The sequence below is a fragment of the Manis javanica genome, chromosome 4 (assembly GCF_040802235.1).
Source record: "Manis javanica isolate MJ-LG chromosome 4, MJ_LKY, whole genome shotgun sequence".
Classification (NCBI taxonomy): Eukaryota; Metazoa; Chordata; class Mammalia; order Pholidota; family Manidae; genus Manis; species Manis javanica.
The window spans coordinates 126504547-126518390 of NC_133159.1; the positions used below are offsets into that span (position 1 = coordinate 126504547).

A 13844-nucleotide genomic window follows, 5' to 3' on the forward strand; every position below is an offset into this window, starting at 1 on the left:
ATATTCTTATTTTAATTCACACAGTGGGCATGTTTGCTTATAATTAGTGGCCCAGATTTAACAATTATGAGATTTCATTTTTTGAAAAAAAGTCAGTTTCCAGCTTCCCTCATAAAATTGGAAGATCTGGAAACAATCAGCAGCCACTTCCAACTGGCAAGTGGAGCTGAACGGGGCCCCTTCATTTAGTTTACCCTGGACATCCCCACTCTGATGTCTCATGCTCAGCCCAGATCCATTACTACCATTTTTCTGCTTGGCCCCCATGGTAGGCAAAATTCTAGGATGACACCGCATCCTTGCATAACCCTCTCCTCCTGAAGTATGGGTAGCAGCTCTGAATACAGTGAGATGGTCACTCCTGTGATGATGTTATCTTGTATGGCAAAAGGCAGAGGCTCCTCGCAGGCCTGTCTTAATCAGCTGAGCCCTAAAAGCAGAGGGTTTTCTGTGGCAGAAGAGGAAGTCGGGGATTTGAAGCATGAGAAGGACTTACTGTGCGTTTACTGGTTTGAAGATGGAGGCAGCTACAGAGCCTTGCCAGCTGGTAAGGAATGGGAGCTCTTTCTGTTGCTGAGTGGCCCCCAGCTGGCAGTCAACAAGGAAATGGAGACCTCGGTCCTACAGTCACAAGGAACTGGATTCCACCAGCAAGAATGGGCTCAGAAGTGGTTTGTCCCCCCTGAGCCTTCAGATGAGAACTCAGCCTGGCTGATACCTTGATTTCAGCCTTGTGATACTCTGAGTGGAAAACCAAGGCATACCAAGTGAGGCTATAGAAGAGTGATGTGTGTGGTTTTAAGACACTAGGTTGTCATCTTCAAGGGAAGATGGTGGCGTGAGTAGTTCAGAGGAAATCTCCTCCCCAAAACATATATGTTTATGAAAATACAATAAATACAACTATTCCTAAAAGAGACACCAGTGGATGCAGTACAACAGCCAGGATACATCTACATCTGTGAGAACTCAACATCACATGAAGGGGGTGAGATACAAGCCACGGCCAGGTGGGACCTGAACGCTCCCCCACCCCAAAACCCAGCAGGAAGAAAGGAGTTGGAAGAGGGAGGGAGTGAAAGCCCAGGACTGCTAAACAACCAGCTCTAGAAATCCGCACCCAGAATGCAGACACAAGGTGCACAAGGTGCTGGATATTAGAGAAATGGAAAAGCAAAACCTGTGGGCAGGTCCCTGCAAGTGGTGCCCCTGAGACAAAAAGAAAAGTGAGTGTTTTCTGCAAGTCTTAAAGAGACAGGGACCCCATAACTGGATGAAGTTGTCCTGGCAGCAGGGAATACAGGGGAAACTTAGGTGCCCTAAACCCTGGGGAGGCAGTGCAGCTCTGAAGCCCCTCACAGCAATAAGCAGCCTGCCAGTTGTTCCTCCAACTGGCACAGACCCCAACACACCGGCCCAGTAGCAGGAGAGTGGCAGCGTGTGCTGGGGACGCAGTGCTAGAAGGGACTGGGAGCAGATCCGTGCGCCGCAGGAGAGGTTTGTGCTACCTGCAGTGGCGCGACTGAACAGCCCAGGCGCGGCTCGCACACACTGGCGGCAGTGAAGCCAGAGGAGCCCGGTAGAAGCCTGCATGGGAGAGCCCCATGCTCACCTGCAGCGGAGCCAGAGGGAGCAGGTGTGCTCCCAGCAGCCAACCGAAAGCCCAGCGCAATGCACAGCTGCCCGGGCCAGACCCAAAGACTGCTGCTATCACACAGCTGCCCGGCTGGGTTGTCGCTAGCACAGAGGAGTGTACCTGACTTGCCTGCCACTCCCCACAGGGCTCTGCGCTGCTCTGACGGACACCCTGCCCACAGCAGCTTAGGGTACTAACCCGGTGGCTGCTCCAGGAGTGCGAGTAACCGTCACAGGCAGCGGAGAAGGGCAAGGTATCCAGCAAGCAGGAAAGGACTTTTTTCTCCCAGCTGACACACCCGCAACCTGCCTACAGCCACTGCTACCACCATGAAAAGGCAAAAAAATCTGGTCCAGTCCAAGACATTACACCTGAGAAAGGATCTGCAGAGGCAGACCTAACCAGTCTCCCTGAAAAAGAATTCAAAATAAAAATCATAAACATGCTGACAGAGCTGCAGAGAAATATGCAAGAGCTAAGGGATGAAGTCCGGAGGGAGATTACAGACATATGGAGGGAAATTATGGAAGTGAAACAAACTCTGGAAGGATTTGTAAGCAGAATGGATAAGATGCAAGAGGCCACTGATGGAATACAAACCAGAGAACAGGAACACACAGAAGCTGATGCAGAGAGAGATAAAAGGATCTCCAGGAATGAAACAATATTAAGAGAACTGTGTGACCAATCCAAAAGGAACAATATCTGCATTATAGGGGTACCAGAGGAAGAAGAGAGAGAAAAAGGGATAGAAAGTCTCTTTGAAGAAATAATTGCTGAGAACTTCCCCAAACTAGGGGAGGAAATAGTTGTTCAGACTACGGAGGCACACAGAACTCCCGAGAGATGGGATCCAAAGAGGACAATACCAAGACACATAATAATTAAAATGGCAAATATTAAGGACAAGGACAGAGTATTAAAGGCAGCCAGAGAGAGAAAAAAGGTTACCCACAAAGGAAAACCCATCAGGCTATCATCAGACTTCTCAACAGAAACCTTACAGGCCAGAAGAGAATGGCATGATATATTTAATGCAATGAAACAGAAGGGCCTTGAACCAAGGATACTGTATCCAGCACGATTATCATTTAAAAATGAAGGAGGGATTAAACAATTCCCAGACAAGCAAAAGTTGAGGGAATTTTCCTCCCACAAACCACCTCTACAGGGCATCCTACAGGGACTGCTGTAGATGGGAGCACTCCTAAAAAGAGCACAGAACAAAACACCCAACATATGAAGAAGGGAGGAGGAGAAAAAACAAGGGAAAGAAATAATCATCAGACTGTGTCTATAACAGCTCAATAAGCTAGTGAGGCCAGACAGTAAGGTAGTAAACAAGCTAACCTTGAACCTTTGGTAACCACAAATCTAAAGCCTGCAATGGCAATAAGTACATATCTTTCAATAATCACTCTAAATGTAAATGGACTGAATGCACCAATCAAAAGACACAGAGAAATAGAATGGATAAAAAAGCAAGATCCATCCATAAGCTGCTTACAGGAGACTCACCTCAAACCCAAAGACATGCACAGATTAAAAGTCAAGGGATGGAGAAAGATATTTCATGCAAACAACAGAGAGAAAAAAGCAGATGTTGCAATAATAGTATCAGAAAAAATAGACTTCAAAACAAAGAAAGTAACAAGAGATAAAGAAGGACATTACATAGTGATAAAGGGCTCAGTCCAACAAGAGGATATAACCATTATAAACATATATGTACCCAATACAGGAGCACCAATATATGTGAAACAAATACTAAAAGAATGAAAGGAGGAAATAGAATGCAATGCATTCATTTTGGGAGACTTTAACACAGCACTCACTCCAAAGGACAGATCCACCAGACAGAAAATAAGTAAGGACACAGAGGCACTGAACAACATGCTAGAACAGATGGACCAAATACACATCTATAGAACTCTACATCCAAAAGCAACAGGATACACATTCTTCTCAAGTGCACATGGAACATTCTCCAGAATAGATCACATACTAGGCCACAAAAAGAACCTCAGTAAATTCCAAAACATTGAAATCCTACCAGTCAACTTTTCAGACCACAAAGGTATAAAACTAGAAATAAATTGTACAAAGAAAGCAAAAAGGCTCACAAACACATGGAGGCTTAACAACATGCTCCTAAATAATCAATGGATCAATGACCAAATTAAAATGGAGATCCAGCAATATATGGAAACAAATGACAACAACAACACAAAGCCCCAACTTCTGTGGGACGCAGCAAAAGCAGTCTTAAGAGGAAAGTATATAGCAAACCAGGCATATTTAAAGAAGGAAGAACAATCCCAAATGAATAGTCTAATGTCACAATTATCGAAATTGGAAAAAGAAGAACAAATGAGGCCTAAGGTCAGCAGAAGGAGGGACATAATAAAGATCAGAGAAGAAATAAACAAAATTGAGAAGAATAAAACAATAGCAAAAATCAATGAAACCAAGAGCTGGTTCTTCGAGAAAATAAACAAAATATATAAGCCTCTAGCCAGACTTATTAAGAGAAAAAGAGAATCAACACACATCAACAGAATCAGAAACGAGAAAGGAAAAATCATGATGGACCCCCAGAAATACAAAGAATTATTAGAGAATACTATGAAAACCTATATGCTAACAAGCTGGAAATCCTAGGAGAAATGGACAACTTCCTAGAAAAATACAACCTTCCAAGACTGACCCAGAAAGAAACAGAAAATCTAAATGGAGCAATTACCAGCAACGAAATTGAATTGGTAATCAAAAAACTACCCAAGAACAAAACCCTCGGGCTAGATGGATTTACCTTGGAATTTTATCAGACATACAGAGAAGACATAACACCCATTCTCCTTAAAGTTTTCCAAAAAATAGAAGAGGAGGGAATACTCCCAAACTCATTCTATGAAGCCAACATCACCCTACTACCATAACCAGGCAAAGACCCCACCAAAAAAGAAAACTACAGACCAATATCCCTGATGAACGTAGATGCAAAAATACTCAACAAAATATTAGCAAACCGAACTCCAAACTACATCAAGAGGATCATACACCATGACCAAGTGGGATTCATCCTAGGGATGCAAGGATGGTACAACTACAACATTCGAAAATCCATCAACATCATCCACCACATCAACAAAAAGAAGGACAAAAACCACATGATCATCTTCATACATGCTGAAAAAGCATTCGACAAAATTCGACATCCATTCATGATAAAAACTCTCAACAAAATGGGTATAGAGGGCAAGCACCTCAACATAATAAATGCCATATATGATAAACCCACAGCTAACATCATACTGAACAGCGAGAGGCTAAAACCTTTTCCTCTGAGATGGGGAACAAGACAGGGATGCGCACTCTCCCTACTGATATTCAATGTAGTACTGGAGGCCCCAGCCACGGCAATCAGACAAAACAAAGAAATACAAGGAATCCAGATTGGTAAAAAAGGGGTCAAACTCTCACTATTTGCAGATGACATGATACTGTACATAAAAAACCCTAAAGACTCCACTGCAAAACTACTAGAACTAATATCGGAATTCAGCAAAGTTGCAGCATACAAAATTAACACAGAAATCTGTAGCTTTCCTATACACTAACAATGAACTAATAGAAAGGGAAATCAGGAAAACAATTCCATTCAAAATAGCATCAAAAAGAATAAAATACCTAGGAATAAACCTAACCAAGGAAGTGAAAGACCTATACCCTGAAAACTACAAGACACTCTTAAGAGAAATTAAAGAGGACACTAACAAATGGAAAGCTCATCCCATGCTCCTGGCTAGGAAGAATTAATATCATCAAAATGGCCATCCTGCCCAAAGCAATATACAGATTTGATGCAATCCCTATCAAATTACCAACAGCATTCTTCAATGAACTGGAACAAATAGTTCAAAAATTCATATGGAACTGTCAAAGACCCTGAATAGCCAATGCAATCCTGAGAAGGAAGAATAAAGTGGGGGGGATCTTGCTCCCCAACTTCAAGCTCTACTACAAAGCCACAGTAATCAAGACAATTTGGTACTGGCACAAGAACAGAGCCACAGACCAGTGGAACAGAATAAAGACTCCAGACATTAACCCAAACATATATGGCCAATTAATATACGATAAAGGAGCCATGGACATACAATGGGGAAATGACAGTCTCTTCAACAGATGGTGCTGGCAAAACTGGACAGCTACATGTAAGAGAATGAAACTGGATCACTGTCTAACCCCATACACAAAAGTAAACTCCAAATGGATCAAAGACCTGAATGTAAGTCATGAAACCATAAAACTCTTAGAAAAAAACATAGGCAAAAATCTCATGGACATAAACATGAGTGACTTCTTCATGAACATATCTCCCTGGGCAAGGGAAACAAAGGCAAAAAAGAACAAGTGGGACTATATCAAGCTAAAAAGCTTCTGTACAGCAAAGGATACCATCAATAGAACAAAAAGTATGAGAGGACATATTCATAAATGACATATGCGATAAAGGATTGACATCCAAAATATATAAAGAGCTCAAACACCTCAACAAACAAAAAGCAAATAATCCAATTAAAAAATGGGCAGAGATGCTGAATGGACAGTTCTCTAAATAAGAAATCCAGATGGCCAACAGGCACATGAAAAGATGCTCCACATCGCTAATCATCAGAGAAATGCAAATTAAAACCACAATGAGATATCACCTCACACCAGTAAGGATTGCCATCATTGAAAAGACAAACAACAACAAATGTTGGCAAGGTTGTGGTGAAAGGGGAACCCTCCTACACTGCTGGTGGGAATGTAAACTAGTTCAACCATTGTGGAAAGCAGTACGGAGATTCCTCAGAATGCTAAAAATATAAATACCATTTGACCCAGGAATTCCACTTCTAGAAATTTACCCTAAGAATGCAGCACTCCAGTTTGAAAAAGACAGATGCACCCCTATGTTTATCGCTGCACTATTTACAATAGCCAAGATATGGAAGCAACCTACATGTCCATCAGTAGATGAATGGATAAAGAAGATGTGGTACATATACACAATGGAATATTACTCAGCCATAAGAAAAAAACAGATCCTACCATTTGCAACAACATGGATGGAGCTAGAGGGTATTATGCTCAGTGAAATAAGCCAGGCGGAGAAGGACAAGTACCAAATGATTTCACTCATATGTGGAGTATAAGAACAAAGGAAAACTGAAGGAATAAAACAGCAGCAGAATCACAGAACCCAAGAATGGACTAATAGTTACCAAAGGGAAAGGGACTGGGGGGGATGGATGGGAAGGGAGGGATAAAGGCAGGGGAAAAGAAAGAGGGCATTACAATTAGCATGTATAGTACGTGGGGGGCACGGGGAGGGCTGTGCAACACAGAGAAGACAAATAGTGATTTTACAGCATCTTACTATGCAGATGGACAGCGACTGTGAAGGTGTATGTGGGGGGGCACATGGTGAAGGAGGGAACCTAGTAAATATAATGTTCTTTCTATAATTGTAGATTAATGATACCAAAATATAAATAAATAAATAAATAAATAAATAAAATCTTCAAGGAGAAACAAAAAAAAGATACTAGGTTGAGATGATGTGCCAGGCAGGAATGGAAAACTAATATGGCCTCTGAAGGTATCTGAGGTTTTGAATTTCATATCTGACTGGATGAAGTCATGAGGGTTACCCCCACATAAAGCCAAGGCCAACGACTTCCTGAGAATAGTTTCTTAACTGGAAGCATTCTTAATAGCCACACTATGAAACCTGTTTATAGACAGAGTGGTCCTGCTACTCCAATACTTAAAAACCTTGGATGATTTCCCATTGCCTGAATAGTGAAGTCTGGGTTCTTTAATATGGTACTCAGAGCACTTCACAACCCAGCCCAAACTCCAGGGCTGCCCTAATCTCTCTCCTTACACCTTGTTTGGCTACAAGCAGGTCTGACTGGGCACCTTCTGCATCCTCCCCTGTCTTTGCTTTAGAGGCCTGGGCTGCCCATGCCCCCTTTCAGGGCTCTGCCTCTTGCCACCTTCTCCACACATTCTCCCTTGAATCTTCCAGCCACAGTTCATCTTGTTTTGTTATGGTTCTTTAGGACTCAAATCGAGCACTACTTATACTCTGCTATGTGTTATTGTTAACTCTGTTCAGGGATGGTGGGTTCTTTGAAGGACTACCTTTTGGTATTAAGTAGTCTATCCCTTAGTATGGCCTGTCTCTGCATACAGTGTCTACAAATGTGTCCTACATACAGCAAAGATCAAATAAATGTTTGTAAAGCTGAACTGATCTTGTGTTTAACTTTCAAACAGATAAGATTAAGAACTGCAATAAAAATAGAGCCATCACATCTTGGCGTGGGACCACCCTTTGTCAGGCTCCCGCTGGTTCCTCCCCCCAGAAGCATGGTTGCTATGGCATTGGAAGGGATCAGCAACTTTTCTCAGGCATGTGAAAATCTATTGTAGGGTGAGGTATGTTGGAGATTAATCAATGTGGCAACATGGATCGAAGGTCAACTCATACATTATGCTAAGGTCTCAGTGAACTGGAAGCCATCAAGATGTTACAACTCTGCGTCAGCTTGCCAATATCAGCCCCAGACACAGGGAAATGTGCAGTTCAGTGCACTCTAAAATCACCCAAGAGGGTCTGGAACTTCAGATAAGAAGGCTGTGCTTGCTTTTCTTGGAAATGTCATGGATACACAGTGAACAGTCAATAAATACAATAGGAGTGAAGCACACCCTTCCCTGGAATGGAACCTCCCCTTCCACACCCCATCCCCTGGCATCAAGCATACCGAATTCTGCCTCCTCCTGGACACGCTGACTGTAGATTATTCTCACTGCATTCAGGTCTTTGTTGAACATTTGGATGAGCACCAGGTATTTATCGGCTACATCCTGTGCTACTGGTGTTCTTTCAAGGAGCTTTCCTGCTATGTCTATGAGCTGCAGAGGAGGTGGAGAAAGAAGAGGAGAAAGTCACAGATTCAACCTTTCTTTGGTTGTATAAATCTTATTCTCTGGCTTTTCTTTCACATGCCTACCAAAGTAAGAGAGTCAGGAAATTGTTATTGTGCAACTGGATCAATAATCATTAATTGGTGGGTATTCATAGTCTGCCCCCCTGTCCTTTGCTTCTAAAGAAGGACTCCTATCTGTTGAATTACCTACCAGACCCTCTTGTGTTGTAAGAATCTGGATAAACGATAAAACAAAGAGAAAACTAGAAATGTCAGAAAGGTTAAGCTGATCTACATAAAATATGACCAAAAATAGAGCAGGAGGGTGAAAATGAATATGGCAAAAAAAAAAAAAAAAAAAGGCTAAGTGGGCTGGATGTTGGGGAGAATTTAGAAGGCTAAAGTCTGAGAGTGAGAACAAGAAAAACTTTCAGAGAGAACCAATTCTAATAAACATCTGACAAATTTCTAAGAACTAACAAATGCTTGGAGAGAGGAGTCCCAAGAGTCTTCCTATGCAAGTTACGGAACAGCAGGTAGCAGGTATTTATTAAAGGAGACACATACACACACACACACACACTCAACACCCTCAGTGGTTAATGAACCTGGCAATTTGGGGGCCCCAGTATTCTAGAAGAGCATAGGGTCACCCAAATTGAGTTTAAGTTTGTTCTTCAATTGTCCTCCATTCATCCACTCTATGTTTGAGATATTTTCAATGACTTGAAACTTAACTTCTCAAGGAAGTCTATTCCATCTTTGAGCAGTTTTGACAAAAATCTCTTTCCCCTATTGAGCCAGAATCTGCTCATTGTAACTTGCACTGATTAGTTCTGGTTCTAATCCTTAAGGCTTTACAGAATAGGGTCTCCTCATAGTACATAGAAGACTTATCATGTTCTACTATATCTTCATGCCTCATGTCTCAGAATTCTCAGTTATGCAGCTGTTTAACTGCTCATCGTCCTAAACCTTCCCCTTCATGTGCTTGTACCATCTGATCTGGGCATCATAGGGCAAGGACACAGGTCTTCTTAGTCTAGTTACTTGTACTTGAACTATATAAGCATTTACATGGCAGGTGGTTTGTTCCAGCTTGAACCAACCTGACAGCAGTGATTAAGTAGCCACTTGTCCTGCACAGCCACAGTTTCAGGACAGTGACCACTAGATTTCTTCACTTCTAATGGGCACCCTACTGATAAGGCCCAAAGAGCCCGTTCCAAAAGAAACTCTTTTGAAAAATATTTCTTCCTCATCATGTTTTCAGAAATGCATTTGTAATCAACCTGAGAAACCCAGTTCTGCACACTCCCTGGCCCCAGGACACCCACAATGAACTATCAGGAACAATTAATATCTGATATTAATTAATTAATACCAGGAACAAAACAGTTGGAAGAGCACCCTTACCCTCCTCAGATGAGGGTGGGGGAAGAATCAGGCACAGGGTCCATGCGACCGCACAAACCTTAAAGGCATGTTCCAAACTGGGCGTGTCATCGAAGGCCTGAATAAAGATATTCCCCAGTCTTTGGTTGAGATCTACTCTCTGTTTAAATTCAGACACATCATTTTCAAATTCCTAAAGAGACAGCATATGGACATAAGGAAAACATTTTCTAAAGGCCAATGCCACTATACTCTTTACTATCAACCATTGTATCTCAGTCAGTTATACCAAGGATTTATTTTAATTTTCTAAAATTCGCCTTGGTGTGATTTAGTTGTTATACCTGTAGGTCATCAGTTACCCTATGATTGCAGCATTTTTGTCCCCAGATACTCTAGACAAAAGGACAAAGGGAGTCAAGTGTGAGGCCAGCACCCTGTCACCTCCCTTTCTGTGTCACCTGTCCCCTCCTGAAGCCTCTTCTCTGTCACCCACAACCCCAGCTTGTGCTGCTGTGAGGGCTGCCTCAGCACAACAGCCCCAACCACAGGGTTATACCATCCTAACCATCTGCTTTCCTTCCTCCCTTGAGTCAAAATCCTATTTTTTCACTGTAAACAAACTAATCTGGCCATGAGGAACAATGTTACTAAACTAATTCACATCATTTCTTCTAAGTGCATCTGAATTGGTTGAGACAGCAGCTAGCCATTGTTCCTGAGGTTGCCAAAGTCAGCAAATAAAAATACAGGACATACAGCTGTATTTAAATTTCAGATCACTGAATACCATTTGTAGTATGAGCATGCCCCAATTACTGCATTTCATCTGGCAACCTAAAGGCTGTTCTGTTTCTTAGAATGTAGCAATTTTCAGAGAAACTTTGTTAACTCAAACCTCTAATTTGTGGAATGATTATTATTGGCTATTATTGCTTTATAACAGGAATGCATAGTCTTATGAAAAGACAAAGAAAAATTAAAAACATAGTATTTTCCTACTTCTCTAGCCCAGCCACATGAACATTGTAGTATGTTTCCCTATGCCTAGAATATTGTTTTGTTTTGTTTTACCATAGTGTTAGGAAACACATGGAATATATTCTGCTTTGTAGTCCACCTTTTTTTTCCTTCCTTCTTTAGATTAATGGAATTTTTAGGAAGTGGTAACTATTGGGTTTGGCCAACTAAAATCTCCCGCTGTCTGAAGGTGCTCCAAGCCTCCAGTTTCCTCCTTCTTCCCCTCACTTGCTCTTAAAATTCCTTCTCCAGTATCCCAGCCACTCCCTCCTCAGGGAGCTCTGTCTGCTGCTCAGTACTGGCCCTTTCGCATCTTTATCTCTACTTTGGATTTGGACTCACAGGTCTGAGCGTCCCTGGGCTGCAGGTAAGATGTGGGTTCTTGTGTCCCAATCCTGGAAAACTCTGGCCTTCCTGAGGGCTACTCTCCTGGGAGCCAGGGTTAGATCAGAAAAACAGATAAGAAATGACTGCATCACTTATGCCTCCCCACTCCACGAATAAAACTCTGCTCAGGGGTATCTGGCCTTTGTGTAGCAGTCACTGCTGGAAGCTTAAAGCTTTGAAAGCGGCAGAGCAACCTGCAGCCGGGGCCTCTGAGATCACCCTATCCCTGAAGCCCTGGAATAGTCAAGAGCTGGAAGGGCCTTCCCTGATCTTTCTCCCGACACAAAGAATAATTAGGAGTGGTCTCTCTTGATCAAACCATGGACTCTGGAGCCAAAGGAAATGCACAGGAAAAATGCAAGGGAATACCCAGACTCTACAGGCTGGAGGCATCTGAGAGAGAAAAGCTTGCAGGTGGGCCCTTCTCAGTCCTACCGTGCTTTGGGGGTCCAAGCAGTCATAAGAAGATTCTGAGAAGACCCTGTACATCTCTTGAAATTCCTCGTACATTTGCTGAATCTGCTGACTCAGGGCTTTCCCTCTGATGCCACTAAATTCAAGCTTTCCCAGTTTGTGGAAGTCCAAGGTTGTGTTCAGAAGATCCTACAAGAACAATTCATAAAAGAATTAAAATAATAATGATAATTATGATGATAACAAAAGCAGATAACACTCAGATTAGTATGGGAAGAGCTAGGAATCATGTGGGGGTGATGGTTGCTTAGGAAAATGTGAAGCCTGATAAGTTTTGTAACCTTATTAGATTTAGTGGTTATAAATAACTCCTGGTTAAACTCAGTTGCAAAGCAGAGAGAAAGTACAGATAGATAAAATTCACACAAACAAAAAATCAGATTTATACCTGTTTCTTTTTTGTGTTCTCTTATAAATTCTAAAATATAGTAACATCGTTACGTAACTGGTGGCTTTACTACTGATTTTTTTTAACTCTATTTAAAAAAGCCCATTGTATCTGGTTTTAGAATGGCAGCTATCTTGAGGGATATTGAGAGGAAAGCAGATCTTTCCAATAGTTCTCAGCAAGAAAAGAAACCTGCAGGCTGTTCTTGCCAAGTACATGCAGTGTGATACGCCCCACAGTCAGCTGGGTAACAGTGGGCAATTCCTTGATGTCTCTGCATTGGGTTTCTTCATCTGGAAAGGGATAATAATAGTAAGAGGTAAGTAAGTCAGCACAGGCTTAGAATTTAGACCAGTGCCTGGCACACAGTAAATACCCAGTAAGTGTGTATTATTATCCCTGCTATTGACGTGCCAGTGTCCCGGCTGTGCTCAGAATAAAGTGAAGGTGGACAGTGCAACCCAAAGCCTTGGGAAGAAACCCTCCCAAGTCCACCGAAAGAGCTGATAGGGCAGCAGCCTCCAGAACACACTCACATGACAGATTGTGTTTACATCTCACGTAAAAACCTCCAAACAAAGATGTTCTTCCCATTACAAATTCCAGCCTATGAGCATGCCTCTTCAATAGGAGGGAGGGAAATAAAAGTTACCTTTGTGTGATTTTGGCAAATGTGGTAGGGCCCCTAGGAGAGGGTCTTTTGCTCTGAGGAATTTTGAAGGGCAAGAAAGAGCAACACTGTGTCACGATGCTGAAAACCCCACAGGGTCCTGGGATATGCCCTCTGCCCATGGCCACTGCCAACAGGTGACCCCTCAGGATTGCAGAGGGCTGCCCAGCTCCTTTCTCTTGTGGGGACACCAACTTCAATAGAAGTGACAGAGGCACTGGGAAGTGGTAAGAAGTGGCTGCCCCAGGTTGGCAGGGGGCATGCAGGCAATCTTGGGAAGCCACCTGGCAATGCTTTTTAGCTCAGCTATGTTCAGGAATGGCTATCAGCAAGTAGCTGAAGTGAGCGAGAAGAAAGAACCAGCCTAGCAAAGGAAGATATACACCCAAACTGGAGGCTCTTGCCACTGATCGTGGGAAATGGGTCAGTCTTTATTTAAAAACACGTTCAACTTTATATACTGGGAAGAAAGCTGAAATGAATTTTACTTAAGTGATATTGACTTAAGTAGTAATTAAGTCATTTAACAAGTGCTTAGTTGGAATCAGTGTTACAGCAGAAATGTATTTGTGCCTGCCATGGAATGTCACCTGGGTACCAATTTTTCATCATCCCATGGATGTCAATTTCAATTTTTAGGAAATACTCTCTAACCATTTTAAAAGACAGATGCATCTTGATATGTTTGATTACATCAGAAAACTAGACTATAATTTTATTACACTATTTTTTTTTTCTCAGGAATACTTAAGGCATGGTTTTGGCTGGTCACTGGGAGGTGTTCCATCTCCAATGTAACAGATATATCATAGATATTAGAGAAATGTTTATTTAATCATTCTATTTTGGGAGAAACTCTATCACCAAAAAGAACACATATTTACA

At 42.2% G+C, this 13844-nt stretch overlaps 1 pseudogene; it reads right to left on the minus strand.

Annotated features, from left to right (window-relative positions):
- Positions 1-13844, minus strand: part of LOC140848606 (dynein axonemal heavy chain 9-like) — a 198895-nt pseudogene that overhangs the window by 166977 nt on the left and 18074 nt on the right.